We start from the raw sequence: 19021 nt of genomic DNA on the forward strand, positions 1-19021 counted from the left end.
CTAAGTGTTGTTTCTTTTCAAAGATATGTAAAATGTATAAACCCAAACAGGACTAAACAAAAAAAAGAGAGAGAGTATAAATAATCTCAAGAATGAAAAGGAGGCCATTCCTAAGATCCCAGAGACATTAAAGAGAAATCAGAAAAGAGAACAACTCTTCTTTGAAGAAGAATTCCATATAATATATGTACATACTGCCCCTACAGACAGCGACGCTTAATTCTTTTCTTTTTCTCTTTTTAACTTTTAGGTTCAAGGGTACATATGAAGGTTTGTTACACAGGTAAACTTATGTCTCGAGGGTTTGTTGTAGAGATTATTTCATTACCCAGGTATTAAGCCCAGTACCCAATCATTATCTTTTCTGCTCCTCTCCCTCCCCCGACAATCCTGGGGTCAAGTAGACCCCAGTGTCTGTTGCTTCCTTCTTTGTGTTCATAAATTCTTATCATTTAGCTCCCACTTATAAGCGAGAATACATCGTATTTGATTTTCTGTCCCTGCGTTAGTTTGCTAAGGATAATAGCCTCCAGCTCCAACCATGTTCTCCTTTTTTAGAACACAGGCAGGACTTAATGACTCAATTCCAAAGAACAAAATATGGAAAAGAAAAAAGAGTAATTCTACAGTGAAGAAGCATGGCAGACACCAAACTAATTTGTCAAAAATTACAGAAATAGCCAGCACATTAACACAAATCTGTTATTTAGCAAAGCCAAGACCCCCCCCCCAAATCACGCCTATCTTACTACAGGAAATATATGTATTTTTCACATTATTAATTTGCCTCCTACAGAATCTCTTCTTTGCTATAATATCTCCTAGTCTTTGTTGTTCTTTTTCTTCTGTTCCTTATAAAACTGTAAAACTGAAACATAAACAGTACCTACAAAATTATTGAGGTAGGTTGCAAAAGGTGGCCCCAAATGCTTCCCATCCCTGTAAGCACAGTTCTTTACAGTGTGATTTCTGTAGTTTCTCCCACCAAGGGTTGGATTCTATTTCTCTTCCACCTGAATGTAGGCTTGGCCCTTATCCTGACTTGGCCAGTGAGACAATAGCAAAGCAAATATAAGCAGAGACTTGGAACCTTGAGATCATCATGTGAAAGGTCTAAATTAGCTTGCTGAAAGAGGAGAGGCCTTATGCAGCAGTGATAGGCTGCCTCAACTGAGGCCTCCTCTTGGGATCAACCAGTCTGCAAATGCCATATGTGTGGGTGAGGCCACTGGACACTATCAAGCCCCAGTTGAACCAGTCTTGACTACAAATCTATAACAAATGCTTATTATTTTAAGCCACTAAGTTTTGGAATGGACTGTTAGACAACAAAAGTTAACTGATACAATCATATTTTCTGCTCTTTATCTCCTTTGAGATAGTCATTCCAAAAAAAAAAAAAAATTATATCAATCAGATTCCCACTATTATGGTTTCTTTTTTTTTTTTTTTTTTCTTTGAGACGGAGTCTCGCTGTGTCGCCCCGGCTGGAGGGCAGTGGCGCAATCTCAGCTCACTGCAAGCTCCGCCTCCCGGGCTCACGCCATTCTCCTGCCTCAGCCTCTCCGAGTAGCTGGGACTACAGGCGCCTGCCACCACGCCCGGCTAATTTTTTGTATTTTTAGTAGAGACGGGGTTTCACCGTGGTCTCAATCTCCCGACCTCGTGATCCGCCCGCCTCGGCCTCCCAAAGTGCTGGGATTGCAAGCGTGAGCCACCGTGCCAGGCCTGTGGTTTCTTTACTATACATCTGTGAGTATAGCCATATTCCAGAATTTAGGCCCAATCCTGACCCCAAATGTTGACATAAGTCCTAGAGCAATTATGCACATGCCCGGCATTGAGTTAGTCTTGCCACAGGTCTTCTCCAGATTTGGGGGCCTCTGCTTCTCCAAGTTCCTGGTTCATTGCCTCTGAGTCAGTCCTTGATTGAAGTAATTTAATTAAATGTCCTAAATACATCCCTATGCCAAGAACTACGCTTGAGGATAAAGACACAAAGAATAAGACACAACTCTGCTCTTGAGAAGGTATTGAGATGGTGTTGAGATGGAGCAGGGACCCCTCTTAGAGGCTTGCCAGGGTACCGCAAGCACGGAAATAAAGGAAAAACTTGAGTTCCTTCAAGGAAATTCCAGGCACCTAGCCAGCTCCGAGAAGTAAATGAGCAACCTGATAAGCAAGAAAGTAATAATAGCTTAAAACAATGGCCAAGGAAGCCAGAATCACAAAATGTTTGGTTCCCTATAGAAACTAAAGATAGCTGGGCATGGTGACATGCACCTGTAGTCCCAGCTACTCAGGTGGCTGAGGTGGGAGAATTGCTTGAGTCCAGGAGATCAAGGCTACAGTGAGTCGTGACTGCACTGCGCCACTGCACTCCAGCCTGAGCAACAAGAGTGAGACCTTGTCTCAAAACAAAAAAAAAAAAAAGAGAGAGAGAGAGAAAAGAAAAGAAAAAGAAACTAAAGATAAAAATCTAACATCCCTGAGTTGTTTTTCAGAAACCTGGACCCTCACCAGATTCATTCATTGGCACACAGACCTCACATGAGAAGGAACTGAAGACTGAACTCTGACTGCCTTTCTTTGTTCTAAATGTCTTCCTGAGGGGCCTGGTGGAAGTCACACCCGTAGAACAGACCTTAATATTCCTTTCTGCTGACCTCAAGATTTTAGACAAAGCTTCATTTCCTTAACCAATCACAAATCAGAGAGTCTTTGAATCCACCTATGACCTGGAATCCCCCCTCTTGACTTCAAGATACCCTACCTTTTAGGCCAAACCAATGTATAATCTCCATGTATTGGTTTATGATTTTGCCTGTAACTTCTGCTTTCCCGAAATTTACTCCTGACTATAAAAACCATTGCTTGCCAGCCATCGGGGAGGTTGGGACTTAAGTATTAGCTGCCTGATTCTCCTTGCTTGGCACCCTGCAAATAAATGCCCTCCTTTCTCCCACTGCAAAATTTTGGTGCTACTTGTTTGGCTTTCCTGTGCCTAGTGAGTGAGCAGACCCCAGTTCCGTTTGGTAACAGTGTCTGGAGAGACAAGTATACCAAAAGGCAAAATTGAGACAGTATTGCCTAGCAGAAGGCAATATTTAACTAATACCTCAATTCATCACTAACAGACTTTTGCCTGTTTGCCAGAGACTCTGCCTGTCATCCAGGTAAACCAGGCTGTAAAACTGCAGTTGTGCCTTCTCACACTGCTGATCTGCCTGCCTCCACTAGCTGCTTGCTCTTTGAAGCTTTAAAATCACAAGCTTCCCTCTGTCCCTGCTGGGATAAAGGCCCTGGGTCTGAGCTTAGTTTGACCCCATTAACTAAGGTACTCATGCCCTCCTGCTTTCCTCCTCAAGGTATGACATATGTTATCTGAGGCCTCCCACTGGATTTTTTTTTTTTTTTGAGACAGAGTTTCACTCTGTCACCCAGGCTGGAGTGCAGTGGCACGATCTCAGCTCACTGCAACCTCCACCTCCTGGGTTCAAGCAATTCTCCTGCCTCAGCCTCCTGAGTAGCTGGGACTACAGGCACGTGCCACCATGTCCGGCTAATTTTTTTTGTATTTTTAGTAGAGACTAAATTGACCAGCCAATTTACCATATTGGCCAGACTGGTCTCGAACTCCTGACGTTGTGATCCTCCCACCTTGGCCTCTCAAAGTGTTGGGATTATAGGCATGAGCCACTGCGCCCAGCCCTCCCTCTGGATTTACATCCTAGTTTCCTCTTTGTGGTGTTGAAGCAGTGCCATTGTCTGGGGTAATATCCAAGGTTCATTGTCCCATGGGAAGCAGTGTCATTGTCTGGGGTAGTATCCAAGGTTCATTGTCCCATGGCCATGGAAAACTAGGATACGGACATACCAGAGTGAAGTTAAGAGCAGAAGCTTAGTAGGCAAAAGAAAAACAGCCCTCTCTGCTGCAAAGAGAGGGGTCCCAGAGAAAAATGGGTTGCTAGTCCTGTGGTGAAATGCATGGGGTTTTATAGAAAGCTTGAGGAACTGGTTTCTGATTTACATAGGGGAGGAAAGATAGGTTGGACCAGGTGTGCCATTTGCATAGCACACAAGAATCTGGCCACCCCCACCCTAATCTTTTATTATGTAGATGGGCTTTCTACCTGGTGGGCACCATGTTGTCTGTTTCTTACTACACACATGCTGACAAAGAAAAGGAAAGAGGGAGCCTCCATGTTGAACATGCCTGGCTTCCAGGTAGCCCCTTCATATTGGCACAGCTGCCAGCATTCACCTGTGCAAGGTTCCAGCTTGCTTATCTATTGTCTGCAGCTCGATGTATCGGGCTGCTTTTCGTTAGAAAAGAAATAATTTGGGGGCTGCTTTTTATTAAAGGGAAGCTCTGCTGAGGACTCTCTTACTCTCACTCTCTGCCTAAATAATTTCTTTTGAGCTCCTGTATCCGTGTGACCCCAGCCGATCTCAACCCAGCCCCATGTGTCTGCCAGGATATCTGACTACCTCCTTTACCAACAACTCTGGTTCCCTCCCAGCTGACTCAAGAGTCTAACTCGGAATCCCTGTGCCATAGGCCTTGTTCTCGTGCTATTTGTGGGCACAGCCTCAGACTTTCCATTGCTCCCCACTTATGGCTCTCCCTTATGTACTCCTTTTCTCACTATTTTATGCACTCTATTGCACTGCTTTCCTCTCTTTTAATGCCTTGACCTACCTCATCACTACTGTGATTACTGTAAATATCCAAATTAGAAAATATGATCCCAATATGAATTGGGGCAGAATAACCTAGTCAGTCTATATTGATCAAAATCATTTCTTAAAAACAAATGATAATTTCAATTGATATTAGAACACCTTTCAGTTTTCTAAATAACAAGAAGATGTGAGAGGGTCGTCAAGCTCCCGATGACAAATTTATTTGAAGATAATTGAAAGGACAATAGGAGGCAGGGAAGAGCTGGAAACTGGTGCCATGTCACTGCCACCTTTAGCCTTAGTGGTGACAGTGGAACATGCAGTTGTTAACTCACTGCCTCAGAATCTCCTGTCCAGTCCTTTCCATTCTCTGGAAAGCCTGATTAAAACACAGGTGGAAAACGAAGCACTAATGACAAGGGTATCTACTACCAGAGCAAGCAAGCAAACAAACAACAATAAAAAATCCAATGACTGGTGAAAGCCAGGGTTGTTGTTTAGTCAACAGACAACCTTGAGGGGACATTGGACTCCTATGCAGAACTCAGATTATTTCCCTGGGGATCCCTGAGTCCTGGAAATGCTATCATTAATCACCCTTAACCCACACAACCTCATTTTTCTCATAGTAGCATGTGTAAATAAAACAAAAACCTTCCCTGAAGGCAAATATAATGGCTCCCCATTAAAATGAGACTGCTTGGCCTAAACAAACAGTGCACTGGGTATCCATAATTCTGCATGTAATGACAATGATTTCTTGAAACAGCTGGGGTGCAGTAACATCATTATTGGGCTGTATTTAATAATCCTAAATGTTAAATGGAGTCCAGGCTCCCCAGAAGCCAACTTAAATTGGTTAAAAAAACAAAAAGTCAGCGTTAGAAATAACTGATTTGGGCATATTATGTATAACTTCTGCTGAATAAAAATTTGCCAGTGTTTGGACATTGGCAAGGTATGTCACTACAATGAAATAGTGTAGGGAGACTGGAAGAAGTGGGAACAAGTGTTGGTGGTATGAAAGGAAAATAAATTGTTGGGCCCCCAAATCACTAAGCTAGAGGGAAAAGTCAAGCTGGGAACTACATAGGGCCAACCTGCCTCACATTCTATTCAAAGTCAACCCTCTGCTCACTAAGAAAAATGCATATCTGATTACCTCCTCTGGAGAGGCTAATCAGAAACTCAAAGAGTGCAACCATCTCTTATCTACCTGTGACCTGAAAGGCCCCTCTCTGCTTCCAGTCTTCCCACCTCTGCTTCCAGTTGTCCCACCTTTCCAGACCGAACCTGTGTTCATCTTGCATATGTTGACTGATGTCTCATGTCTCCCTAGAATGTATAAACCCAAACTGTGCTCTGACCACTTTGGGCACACGTCATCAGGACCTCCTGAGGCTGTGTCATGGTCACATGTCCTCAACCTTGGCAAAATAAACTTACTAACTAACAGACCTGTTTCAGATTTTCGGGGTTCATGGTGGGAAGATGGCAAGTTTGGTTCGTAGAGAGAGCCGGATGTTAGCTGCCCTTGAGAAAGCTGATAAGAACTGACCTTGTAGGGGCCAAGGGAAAACTTCCCCTTCACCCTCTAAATGTTCACTAAAAAATTAACTCACAAAAGGCAGATGAATTGGAGGAAAGGCACACAAATGTATTAACATGCACACAAGGGAGAATAATATAGTGATTACCCCATGCCCAAAGGGGTGCAGAAGCTTGTATACCATCTTGAAGTTACAGAGAGAATGGGGGCTCAGATCATAGCAAGACAGGTTACAATGGCAAAATAGGTTATAAGATAAGGAGAAGAGGAGGACTGGCTAGCAAAAAGTGGTCTCCTTATGTAAATGAAATCCCACAGGTAGCAGCCCTCGGAGAAAACAGATAAATGTGTCTTTCAGAGCTTTGAAGGTATCAGACTGTCAGTCAATCTTTCCTAAATCTGGACATGGGAAGGCCTGACTGCATCAATGCAGATTCTCTACAGATGCAAATCTCCCCACCAAAAGACAGCTTTGCAGGGCTACTGCTGTTTGCTGGCTCTCTGAACAGCCATCTCAAAAATATGTCAAACAATATATTTTGGGGTAAAATATTTTTACTTACTTCCACCTGAATTTCAATTCCATGGCTAGTGACTGCCCACAGACACCCAATGTTTCCATGAAATCCTCTGCCCCATCCCTTCTGTGCCCCACACATTCGGTGCTTATGCTCCATCCACCAGTTCAACAAGAAATGCTTTGGATTCCAGGAAAGGGATGAAACCAGCCTTCTGCCCATGCACGGCACTATGCCAGGTATCATAAAGAAATTTAAAATGAATTTTAAATAATAAGCAAAACAATGTCCCTCCCACAAAACATTTAGAGTCATGTAGGAAAAAATAAGACAAGTTTTTAAATAATAGTACAATAGAAAGAGAAATCTCATTAGCAAATTATTAGTCATTAAGATGACTGTGCTCCCAGGGAGACCTGGATCTCTCTAGGCAAGTTCCAATATCTCATTGAAAGAATCAGATTGGCCCTGTTGGGAACCAGTGTCCACATTAGAGCACTCAGCCATAGCCACACAGAAGACTCCCAATATTACTGAGCCAGCCAGTGACCTCCCTGACCCTCTAGAGAAAAAGAAAGTGTTGAATCTGTGTAATCCTATTGTTTCTATTTTAGCATGCCACATGAGTTAGATCTTAAAGAATTGGCAGAGTTTTGGCAACAGGATGATATGAGCTGAGGAAAAATACAAGGAAAGGTACAGAACCAAAAAATCTTGCACCATTTTTCTCTGCAGTTCTTCTGTTTGGAGGAAGCACAGAAGTAGGAGTAGAAAATGAATAGTGAAACACACTAAAGCTGGAAAGGTAGTTTGAACCCATGTCATGACGGTTTTGGGGGTGATAAACAGAGGGCAATTTTAATTCAATTGGCAAAAAGGAGCTACACCCTTTGCTGACTTTGGTATTTTTGTTTGAATACTATATATACTTGTAAAAATTTTTTAACTTCATAGGAATAATTTTGGTTAAAATTACTATGAATCAGCCAGCCTCCTCATGGGAGCAAAATTACTTTTTCTAGCTTGGCACTTCAGATCTCACTACATATATATATATATATATATATATATCTATATATATTATATTTTTTTTTTTTTTTTTTTTTTTTTTTTTTTTTTTTTTTTTTTGCCAAACAGGGAAGATAGATAGTGACCAGAATAGCTTTTGTTCAAACAGCAGCAGCAATAACAGCAAAAGCGATCTATCATGTTTACTGGCAATGTCAACTGTTTGCACGGAGTATAAATGTCCTTCTTTCAAATTGGCCTCATCAGGAAAAATCTTTTTAGAATTTTAAATTGCCTCCTCTTGCCAAGTATAGAAGTTCTGTCCTTTTCTCAACACAAATTATTTGTTTTCTTAGATTGCAAAGCATTCTATTATCTGAGAGGGAAAAGAAGTCCTGGGAAGGAACATAACAAAAACTCTGTCAAGCATTAGTGAGAAAAGAATTCTGTTAACTGAATTCTGAGACTTTCTCATAAAGGACAGCTGTGGAAGAAAAAGAAACAGCATAGTTGAGTGGTGGTGGGGCAAGGGTTAAAATGGGAAAAGGTAAGACATTTTTTCCTAGAGCTTAAAAAATGGTCAAATTCTTAGGTATCTAATTTTCTTTCTTATTACCTCTTTACTAAATTCAATGACAAAAGAAATTGATGATCTGTTATAGCCATATCATGACTCAAAACGCATAGATTTCCCTGACATTAGAAGCTTCCGCGTTAAAGATGGAATATTTTAGGGGGAAAAAAATGTTGATTCTTGCACTCTATTTCAGAAACTTCCAGTATAATTAATGAAGCTCTTTTCAACATTTCCAATGTCTCTGAGAGCCTCAGAATTCAAAAATCTAGAGGGCTTTTATTTCTTTTTAGTTGTTTTTGGGTTGTTTTATTTTTGCAGATATTTTTGCATTAACACAATTAAAAATCAAACCATCTTTATTGATTTCCACTGACATTTTAAAAATCATGTTCCCTGGGACAAATCTTTAGAATTCTTTATAATTTTCTCATTTCCAATGCAAGCAATCTGAATTGAGCTTATTAACTATTAAAAATTGAAAAATGTTACTCATGAGTCTTTTTTAAAAAAAAAGAAAATATATATAATGGCAACTAAAGTCTTTGAAAATAATGTACTCTACTCTGTTCTCCCTGGAACATATATAATTTCTTTCAAGTTAGATTCTTAAAGAAACTAACATAGACTGAAAAGAACCCCTAAGGTTTAAATTAATGTTCTTCCACTTGTATCTAAATGCTTACCAGGGAGCCACCTGAACAAAAGAAATGTCTTTTTAAACTGAAATTTTGAGAACAGGAGTCATTAATGGTTACTATTTTCATTAATGGCTCTTACCATAAGTTTGCATTTTTAAGATGGTAAGTAGCCTTTAAGACTAAATAATGCAAACTCAACTTAGCAATTATTTAGATCCACAAGTGATGAAGCTAAACCAACAACTGGGGCTTTTTATTGATCAGCTGATGTTTTAGTCAGATTAATGGGAATATTTGGCATGATGCAGCCATCCTCTTACCTCAAGCCTTCCAATCTGGACACCACAGATTTGTAAATGCCTTCTCACATTCTGTGTGAGAGCACTGAGATACAATGTTGAAGTTCCTTCTTCCTTTTTCTTATACCCTAGCTACAAAATGTAGCAAAGACCTCCCAAAAGAGAAAGTGCTAAGTTAGCAGGTCCAACTTAGGGACTTCAAGGAAGTATCACATCCTAACTAGGGTTAGTTTCTTATGAATATGTTCTCGAGCTGTAATTCCTTTGAGAGCAGGGACCATAACTTACTCATTTCTGTTTATCACCTAATGCAGTGCAAGTATTCAAAGCCTGTTGATGGAACCGAATGAACAAACGAATGAATGGATGAACAAATACACAAATGAATTAATTAATTCCTTTCCCCTGACATCAGTGAATTGCCTTAAGCCTTCAAAGGGGAAAAAATATGAAAGAGTAGAAAGGCTGGGAAGTCATCATGTATTTAAAACTAATTATGTACTTGTACACATGTATTATTTCATTACCTCTCAAATACTGTATTAAGAAATGGAGATTTAGAGAGGTTGTAGCTAGTACATAGTGCAGTTGGGTTTTAAAGCTAATTCTGACCACAAAGAAGCTACTGGGAGTCTGAGGTGGGAGCTTCGCTTAAGCCCAGGAGTTCAAGACCAGCCTGGGCAGCACAGAGAGACCCTATCTCTTTAAATAAATTTTTTTTCATTTTATTTTAATTTTTTGAGACAGGGCCTTCCTGTGTTGCCTAGGTTGGTCTTGACCTCCTGGGCCCAAGCAATCCTCCTGCCTCGGCCTCCCAAAGTTCTGGGATTACAGGTGTGAGCCACCCTGCCTGGCCAAAATTATTTTTTAAATTAGCCAGGCATAATGGTGCATACCTGTAGTCCCAGCTACTCAGAAGGCTCAGGTGGGAAGACCCCTGAGCCCAGGAGTTTGAGGCTGCAGTGAGCTATGATCGCACCACTACTCTCCAGCCTGGTTGACAGAGCAAGACCCCATCTCTACACACACACATACATACATACACACACACACACAAAATAAAATAAGAAAGAAAGAGAGAAATCAAATTCTTTCATTCAAGCCCCTGATCTTTCCACTATCTCAACACTTCTTACTCTATCCTCTGCTCTACAATGTGTAAAAGGGATCAAGGAGAGAACAGGAAATGAGAGTTTCTCTTTCTTCCACCTAAGAAAGGCTTTTCTCTTAACCTCATCTTAAAATGTTGCATTTTGAAGGATATGAAATTAAAACATCTTTAGGGAAATCAGTAATCATGGAGGAGACAAAGGCTGGATTTGCTATGTATTAAGGATAGGAAGAAGAAAGGCCACCATATTCTGTAAGTACTCAGCTCTTTATAGTCCTCCATCACCCCTACTGTGGTTCAAAAGTAAAGCACCACTGCCTCAATTCAGTAAATTACTCATCAGAGGCCATACTTAAGTATTTGTTCAAAGAAAGATATTTGCTTTTCATCTGTGTCTGGGTCACTGAATACATTCTATAGCATGAAAGTTCTATCCTCTTTAAGACCAGTAACTCTTTGTCCTAAGGAATGTTCCTGATGGGGCATATACTCCAAGTGACAAAACTCCTTCTTATCTCAGCTAAGATCCTATAAGTAAAAGAAAGTCTTAAACAACAATCTTAGCATGGGTCTCACAGATATCTACTCATAAACGCTGAGACTTCAGAAAGTCCAAGAAGCCCCTGAAATTGTAGGCAACAATTGCTACGTATGTCCATTTGTGCATTTGCAGGGCAAGAACCTCTATACCTATTAGAGGTTCTTTTATATAGAACCTCTACAGCGATAGATACTAAAGAGATTCAAAATAAAAAAGATGAGAGATTCTTGCAAAAGAAAGTAAGTAACCCTTGTAGCTTTAAATTCCTACCATAACACATTTCTCTGGTGATAACATTTGCATTCTAATTCATGCTTTATGATTTTATTAAGTGTATTTTTGCTATAAACACCCAAAGGTGAGAAGGTAAATAAATTAATATGTGTTTAAGTATAAATAGCAACAGCAATGGTATCATACACGGCAGACAGGCAGCCTGCCAGTGGGCACTGCCAAGAGGACACAACTCAGCTCAGAAGTCCTCTCCAGAGAAGGGCCTGGTGCAGAGGACAAGGAGAAATAGCAGTTTCCTAAAGGATGTTCAAGGCCATGCAAGGCATGCTCCCAGGAACTGCTGTAAATGTGTGAAGGCCATTGCCATCGTAGGGGCCAGTGAAAAACTTCCTCTTTACCCTCAGAAGTTTTGTGGAAAAATCAATCCACAAAAGGCAGAATAATGGGAGAAAAGACACACAAATGTATTTAATCATAGTTTTATGTGAAACGGGAGCCTTCAGAATGAAGACCCAGTGATACAAGGGAAACTGTCCATTTTTATGCTTAGGTTCAACAAAGTATGGACAGCTCTGTTGAAATATGCTTGGACAAAAAGGATATAATATATAAATTTCAAAAGGTATAATATGTAAATTTAAAGGGGGGTATAATATATAAATCGTAAAATGTAGAGAGGGTATAAATGCTTCAGCATTATTATTATTAGCAATAGAGTGAGTGGAGAACCCAGCCAGTCCTGTCTGTCTCTGTTCTTCCTGGCCTCTGTGCAATCCTTCCTTCTACGTATGGGGCAGGATCCTCTCTGGAGTGCAGAAGGAGGTCTGATGACCTATAGTCAAACAAGGTAGGTCACACAATTTCCTTATGGCCATTTTTTTTTTAACACAGAAAGGCAGGAGGAAAGTTGGAGTAGTATTTTTTCGGTTTTATGACTGGCTTTGGGTACAAGGGGTTCTGGTTTCTCTGACCCACCTGGGGGAAAGATTCTAGTTTCTATGGCTGGCCCCAGGGCAGCACAAGAGACCAGAGACAGGAGGGTAGGAGAAAATCAAAGAGAAGCTTTTGTTTCTGAGGCTGCTGCTGAGGTATTCATTTTGCAGTATCCTTTTCTGAGCCCTAAGACTATGAAGAAGAAGTTGTCAGCACAAACACAGGAAGAGGAATAACATGCATATGGAGACGTGTAGCACCACAGGAACACAGGGCTGAGAGATCCAAACACTCCTGTTGTCATAAGGCAGCCTGGGAAAAGGTGTAGAGCATTTCAGTTTCACACATCGCCACCTTCCTAAAGTGCATCTTGGTCAAGCATCCACTACTTGCACTCAGCAAAGCTCCTAGGATTCATCAGTACCTGTCGTCACTCTTCTCACATGGATTAGCATGTTATGTGATTCGTATATACAAACTGGCATTATAAACCCTGACTGCACCCAAGGAACCATTATGGCACATTAGATCGACAGCATAGCCTGAAAGATTCTCTGGATAGACACTGTCGAGTCCCATCTAACGGCTTTAATAGAGGCATTAACTTGTTTTGTGTCATACAGCTGTGTTAAAGATTCCCTAAATAGAGAGTAACTTGGCAAGAATATATTAGTAGGTGCTCACCATGCCAATCATCTGAAGCTAATGTTATAAGAGGGTGCATGTAAAAACCAGAGGGCAAAGTAGATTTGCTCTGTTAAGATTCAGCTAAGCCCAGTTTTTGGATTGTAATAACCTTGTCAAACGCTTTGATATTTTGAAGTGAGTGGTTCCACTGCACAACCTTCCCAGATTCTAACACTAAAGTAAGCAAAAGTGAAAGATCAATGATTTGAGCCAGTTGTACACAGACCTGATACTCTGAACTCATAAATCCTGTGTGAGCCATTAAATTCATTGGTATTACAAGGGGAGAACAAGGCAAAGTTCAAGATTTGACTCCACATGTGCCACTAAGTTTTACCTAAGTTTATGACTAAAGATAAAATGCCCAACTGTGAAAAGCTCTGGGTTTCCCCTGGAAAGACTGTACAGCCTTTCTGCTGATGACCACTAGGGGATTGGATAGGAAAGGATCAACCTCACACCATCCACAACCAAGGTCAGGGGTTGAGTGAGTCCACATATTAAACACTTCACAACTGACTAGATTCCAAACCAGTACTAAAACTTAGTTCTTATTTTCATTACGCCTTGTTGTATCTCTATTGAAAACAGAGAAGTAGTGCCATCTGGACAATCGAGGCCTCTTTATGTATTCCCCACAGAATGTCACACCGTGCTAAGAGTTTAGATCTAGCTTATTGAGTTAGAGTAATATGTAAATATCTGTAGTTTTAATAATAATATTTTTCTCATTAAAACAGAAAAAATAGAAAAAATACATATGTATCGTACACGCACACACCATACGCTTCTTTGCCTATATATTTATTTTCCACAAAACATTATCACATTATATTCACTGTTTTGTTACATGTGTTCCCCCCTTAGCAATAAGTTATAAAAGTCAGCTGATGTAGGAAATATAACTTTTTTAAAAGCCTAATGATAAGTTGCATGGCATGACCTGAAGCAGCTATCTTCCAGGGGAGTTCTTCTTGACCTTTGGAGAGCTAAAATCTTTAGTGCTGCCCCAGGTTTGAGTCTTTGGACCAAACAACATGCCTACGTTGCCTCTTCTTCCTAATGCCCTGTCCAAATCCCTACCTTTGTGGCTGGAAGCTATGATACTCCTTTGCTGCCAACTAGGAGTAAATTTCAACTTCTGACCGATGTTTCTCCCGCCTAGCACAATGATTCAATGTTCTTCTAACACCATGAAGCCTGGAAGGGACCTTGTGCGTTCCTACAGAGCAGCATTTTCAGGTTGCAAGCCACAATCCTTTAGTATATTGTGAAATCAGTTTCATTTTTTAAATGAACCTATTACAAGAGAAAGGAATATAAAAAATATCAAGTATATCCCATGAAGTGAATGCAGGTGTTAGATCATGAAACTCTACTTTTAGTTATTTGTGCATGTGTCCCCTTGGGTCACAACGTAACATGGACACAAATTTTAAACATTGAAAGCTACTGAACTAGGGAGAGAAGCCATTAGAACAGTAGGATTCCAAAGTTTGCCTAGAATCCTTCTGTACTTTAAAAAAAAAGTTTAATGCATAAACTCATTACGCCTAGAATTCCTCTAACAGCTTCAGGGCTTGAAGTGGCTGGCTTCCATACTTGTTAAAAGAAGTAAACCTTTGACAGATTCTTTACTGCCTGCTGCTGGGTTCTTACAGGAAAAATGAAAAGTGTGCAGCCTGACTTATTTTAATCATAAACCTAGGCATGTTTCTGGAATAATGAATCTCCTGATTAAAGACTGCAAAGTTCAAAGACTCATTTTGGCTGCAGGAAATAAAATGATTTGGAATTAAAGGCGAAGGAATTGAAGCAGGTGAAATGTGAATGGCTTAAACTGCAGCTCTAGTACAATCTTTTGCCTTCTAAGAAATCTCAATGAGAAGAGATTATCAGAAGAAACAATTTGCACTGGAACCATTATTCAGGCCTGGCAAAGCATCCATAATTTTAGGACACAATAAAAAGTTTCTGCTTTGACTTTCAAAAGTTGACAACTTTAATAAACGAGACATAATGATGTCCAGAACCAACTATATAAAAATATAGTACTGGCCGGGTGCGGTGGCTCATGCCTGTAATCTCAGCACTTTGGGAGGCCGAGGCGGGCGGATCACGAGGTCAGGAGATAGAGACCATCTTGGCTAACACGGTGAAACCCCATCTCTACTAAAAATACAAAAAATTAGCCAGGTGTAGGCAGGAGAATGGTGTGAACCCCGGAGGCGGAGCTTGCAGTGAGCCGAGATAGCGCCACTGCACTCCAGCCTGGGTGACAGAATGAGACTCCAGCTCAAAAAAATAAATTAATTAATTTTTTAAAAAAAAAAATATATATATAGTATTAATTCCACTAACTCATTAATGTAAGCCACAAATAAAAAATGTGGTTATCAATTGGAAGGGTTTGAAATGATAGGCTTAAGGGTTTATTTTGGGAATTAATTTGAGAGTTCTAAGTCCATGTCCTTTAAAATGGTCTATTTCTTGTGAATATCATTATGTATCTGTTTGACTCAAGATCTACATCCTTCACAAAGCCTTCCCTGACTTTCTTTTAACAGAAAAGATTTATATTGTGAAGGATGTATTTATAAATAACATATATTTTGAACTCCAATAAGACACTAAAATGTATACTACTACATCAGGCTACTCACTATTTAATGTATGATAATTTTTTTAACCTGGATCCTTACAGGTAAGGACAGCGTTTCACGTATCATATTCTCCCAGACAATGTAGCTTTAAATTCCTACCATAACATATTTCTCTGGTGATAACATTTGCATTCTAATTCATGCTTTATGATTTTATTAAGTGTATTTTTGCTATAAACACCCAAAGGTGAGAAGGTAAATAAATTAATATGTGTTTAAGTATAAATAGAAACAGCAACGGTATCATACACGGCAGACAAGCAGCCTGCCAGTGGCTGCTTGTGATACCGAGCACAAACATTAGATTGTGGATCTAATAATAGAAGCGTACAACTTCTTATCAATCGAGAAAGTATGCAAGAACTGCTAACTCCTGCCCCCATGCCTAACAACATGGCTTTCTCAACTTTTAAAGGATTAGTCATTCCCTTAGCCTTAGGAATCAAAAATGTTGGTGCAACTCCAAATAAAAGTAACAAATATGTATATTTCCACTACTATAATAACCCTAATCCCCTTAAGCCTACCAATCATTATTACCTTAATTAATCCTTGCAAAAAAGGTTCATACCCAAATTGCATAAAAATATCTATCGCATCCGCCTTCATCATTAGCCTCATCCCCACAGCAATGTTTATGTGTATAGACCAAGTCATTATCTCAAACTGACATCGAATAACTATTCAAATTCTTAAACTCTCTCTAAGCTTCAAATGAAACCACTTTTCCACAATATTTATCCCAGTAGCACTATTCGTTACCTGATCTATTGTAGAATCCTCAATATGATACATAAACTCGGACCCTAACATTAATCAATTTTTTAAATATTTACTTATTTTCCTCATCACAATATTAATTCTGGTTACCGCCAACAACCTCTTTCAATGCTTTGTGGGATGAGAAGGCATAGGAATCATGTCTTTTTTACTAACTGGCTGATGGTACAGCGGAGCAGATGCTAATACAGCAGCCCTCCAAGCAGTTCTGCATAACTGCATCAGAGATATTGGCTTTATTTTAGCTATAGCAGGATTTCTCTTAACCTCCAACACATGAAAGCTTCAACGAGCGTTTATTCTAAATCCCACCCCTGGCCCCCTTCCATTAATTAGCCTTCTCTTAGCAGCCACAGGAAAGTCAGCTCAATTCGGCCTCCATCTCTGACTCCCATCTGTCATAGAAGGCCCAGCCCCAGTCTCAGCCCTGCTCCACTCCAGCACTGTAGCTGTAGCAGGTGTTTTCCTACTCGTCCATTTCTACCCTTTAATAGAAAATAACCTATTAATCCAAACCTTCACGTTATGTCTAGGGGCTACTACCACCTTATTTACAACAATCTGCACTCTAACCCAAAATGATATTTAAAAAAGTGTAGCATTCTCCACCTCAAGCCAGTTGGGCCCTTATGATAGTCACAACTGGCATTAATCAGCTGCACCTAGCATTCTTTCACATCTACGCCCACGCCTTTTACAAAGCTATATTATTTATACGTTCAGGGTCCATCATCCATAACCTCAGTGAAGAACAAGACATCTGAAAAACAGGAGGGCTATTCAAGACTCTACCTTTTACTTCTTCCTCCTTTATTATTGGTAGCTTGCACTTACTGGTATGCCTTTCCTCACGGGCTTTTACTCTAAAGACCTTATTATTGAAACCGCAAATACCTCATATACCAACGCCTGAGCCCTTTCTATTACTCTTATTGCCACTTCCTTAAGAGCTGTCTATAGTATCCATATTCTTCACTCTAATAGGACAGCCTCGCTTCATAACTCTATTATTAACGAAAATAATCCATTCCTAATTAACCCAACTAAGCACCTAAAAATCAGTAGCATCTTCGCTGGATTCCTCATCACCGACAGTATTATTCCTGTTTCATCTCTCCAAACAACCATACCACTTCACCTAAAGTTCACAGCCCTAGGTGTGACCACCCTAGGCCTCTTCCTAGCAATAGAGCTTAATCTCATAACTAATAATCTTAAACTAAGGTTCCCATTACAGACATTCAACTTCTCTAATATACTAGGATTTTATTCACTCACAATTCACCGTTCAATCCCCCACTCAAGCCTATTCACAAACCAAAATCTGGCTTTACTTCTATTAGACCTAATTTGACTAGAAAATTCCATATCAAAAGCCAAAGTCCATTTCACAAACCCAAGTTTCAACTTCCATTACCATATCTACTCAAAAAGGCCCAATTAAACTCTACTTTCTCTGCTTTTTTATTCCATCCCTCTAACCCTATTGTTAATTGTCTAATCTATTACCCCAAGTAATTTCAATTGCAACATAAATGCTAACAAATAATGATCAACCAGCAACTACCACTAATCAACACCCATAACTATACAAGGCAGCCACACCCACAGGATCCTCATGCAACAACCCCTCCCCCTACCCCTCAAAAATTAATCAACTCCCTGAGCTATTACAATTAATTGTGATCACAACCCCATCATATTTAACTATTCACCAAACCAACATCAACTCCATTAATAATCCTAATCATAAAGCCCCCGAAATGTCAATACTTGATCCCCATGTTTCAGGGTATTCCTCAATAGCTATTACCGCAGTATAACCAAAAACAACCATTATACCACCCAAATAAATCAAAAAGACTATTAATCCCATGAAAGCCCCACAAAAATTCAACACAATACCACAACCCACAGCACCACTAATAATTAAACTCAAGCCTCCATAAATAGGAGAAGGTTTTGAAGAAAAACCTACAAACCCTATAACCAAGAGAATACGCAATAAAAATAAAGCATATGCTATTATTCCTACATGGATTATAACCATGACTAATGATATGAAAAACCATCATTGTTTTCAACTATAAAAACACCAATGACCAATACCCGCAAAACACACCCACTAATAAAAATTATTAACTACTCATTTATTGATCTTCCTACACCATCTAACATCTCTACAAAATGAAATTTTGGCTCACTTATTGATGCCTGCCTTATTCTCCAGATCATCACAGAGTTATTCCTGACCATACACTCTGTGTCAGTTACCCTAGCCGCTTTCTCCTCAGTTGCTCATATCGGCTGAGATGTAAATTATGGCTGAATGGTCTGCTATTTTCATGCTAATGGTGCCTCAATATTTTTCATCTGCTTTTTCTTATACATTGGCTGAGGCCTATACTACGGGTCATTCCTATTTTTAGAAACCTGAAATATTGGCATTATACTCCGTACCACTATAACAACAGCATTCATAGGCTACATACTCCCATGAGGCTAAATATCATTCTGAGGTGCTACAGTAATTACAAATCTATTATCAGCCATCCCAAATATTGGAACCGACCTTGTACAATGAATCTCAGGTGGACTCAGTTGACAAAGCCACCCTCACATGATTTTTCCCCTTCCATTTCATCTTACCCTTCATCATTACAGCTCTAGCAACTGTTCACCTTTTATTTTTACACGAAACAGGACCTAACAACCCTTTATGGATTTCATCAGACCCCGACAAAATCACTTTTCATCCCCTACTACACAACCAAAGACATTCTGGGTTTAATTTTTC

At 39.8% G+C, this 19021-nt stretch overlaps 1 pseudogene; it reads left to right on the forward strand.

Annotated features, from left to right (window-relative positions):
* The first annotated feature begins 15925 nt into the window (after positions 1-15925).
* LOC115835162 lies at positions 15926-17705 on the forward strand (annotated as a pseudogene).
* The last annotated feature ends 1316 nt before the right edge of the window (positions 17706-19021 follow it).

The sequence above is a fragment of the Nomascus leucogenys genome, chromosome 5 (assembly GCF_006542625.1).
Source record: "Nomascus leucogenys isolate Asia chromosome 5, Asia_NLE_v1, whole genome shotgun sequence".
In the NCBI taxonomy this organism is placed as follows: Eukaryota; Metazoa; Chordata; class Mammalia; order Primates; family Hylobatidae; genus Nomascus; species Nomascus leucogenys.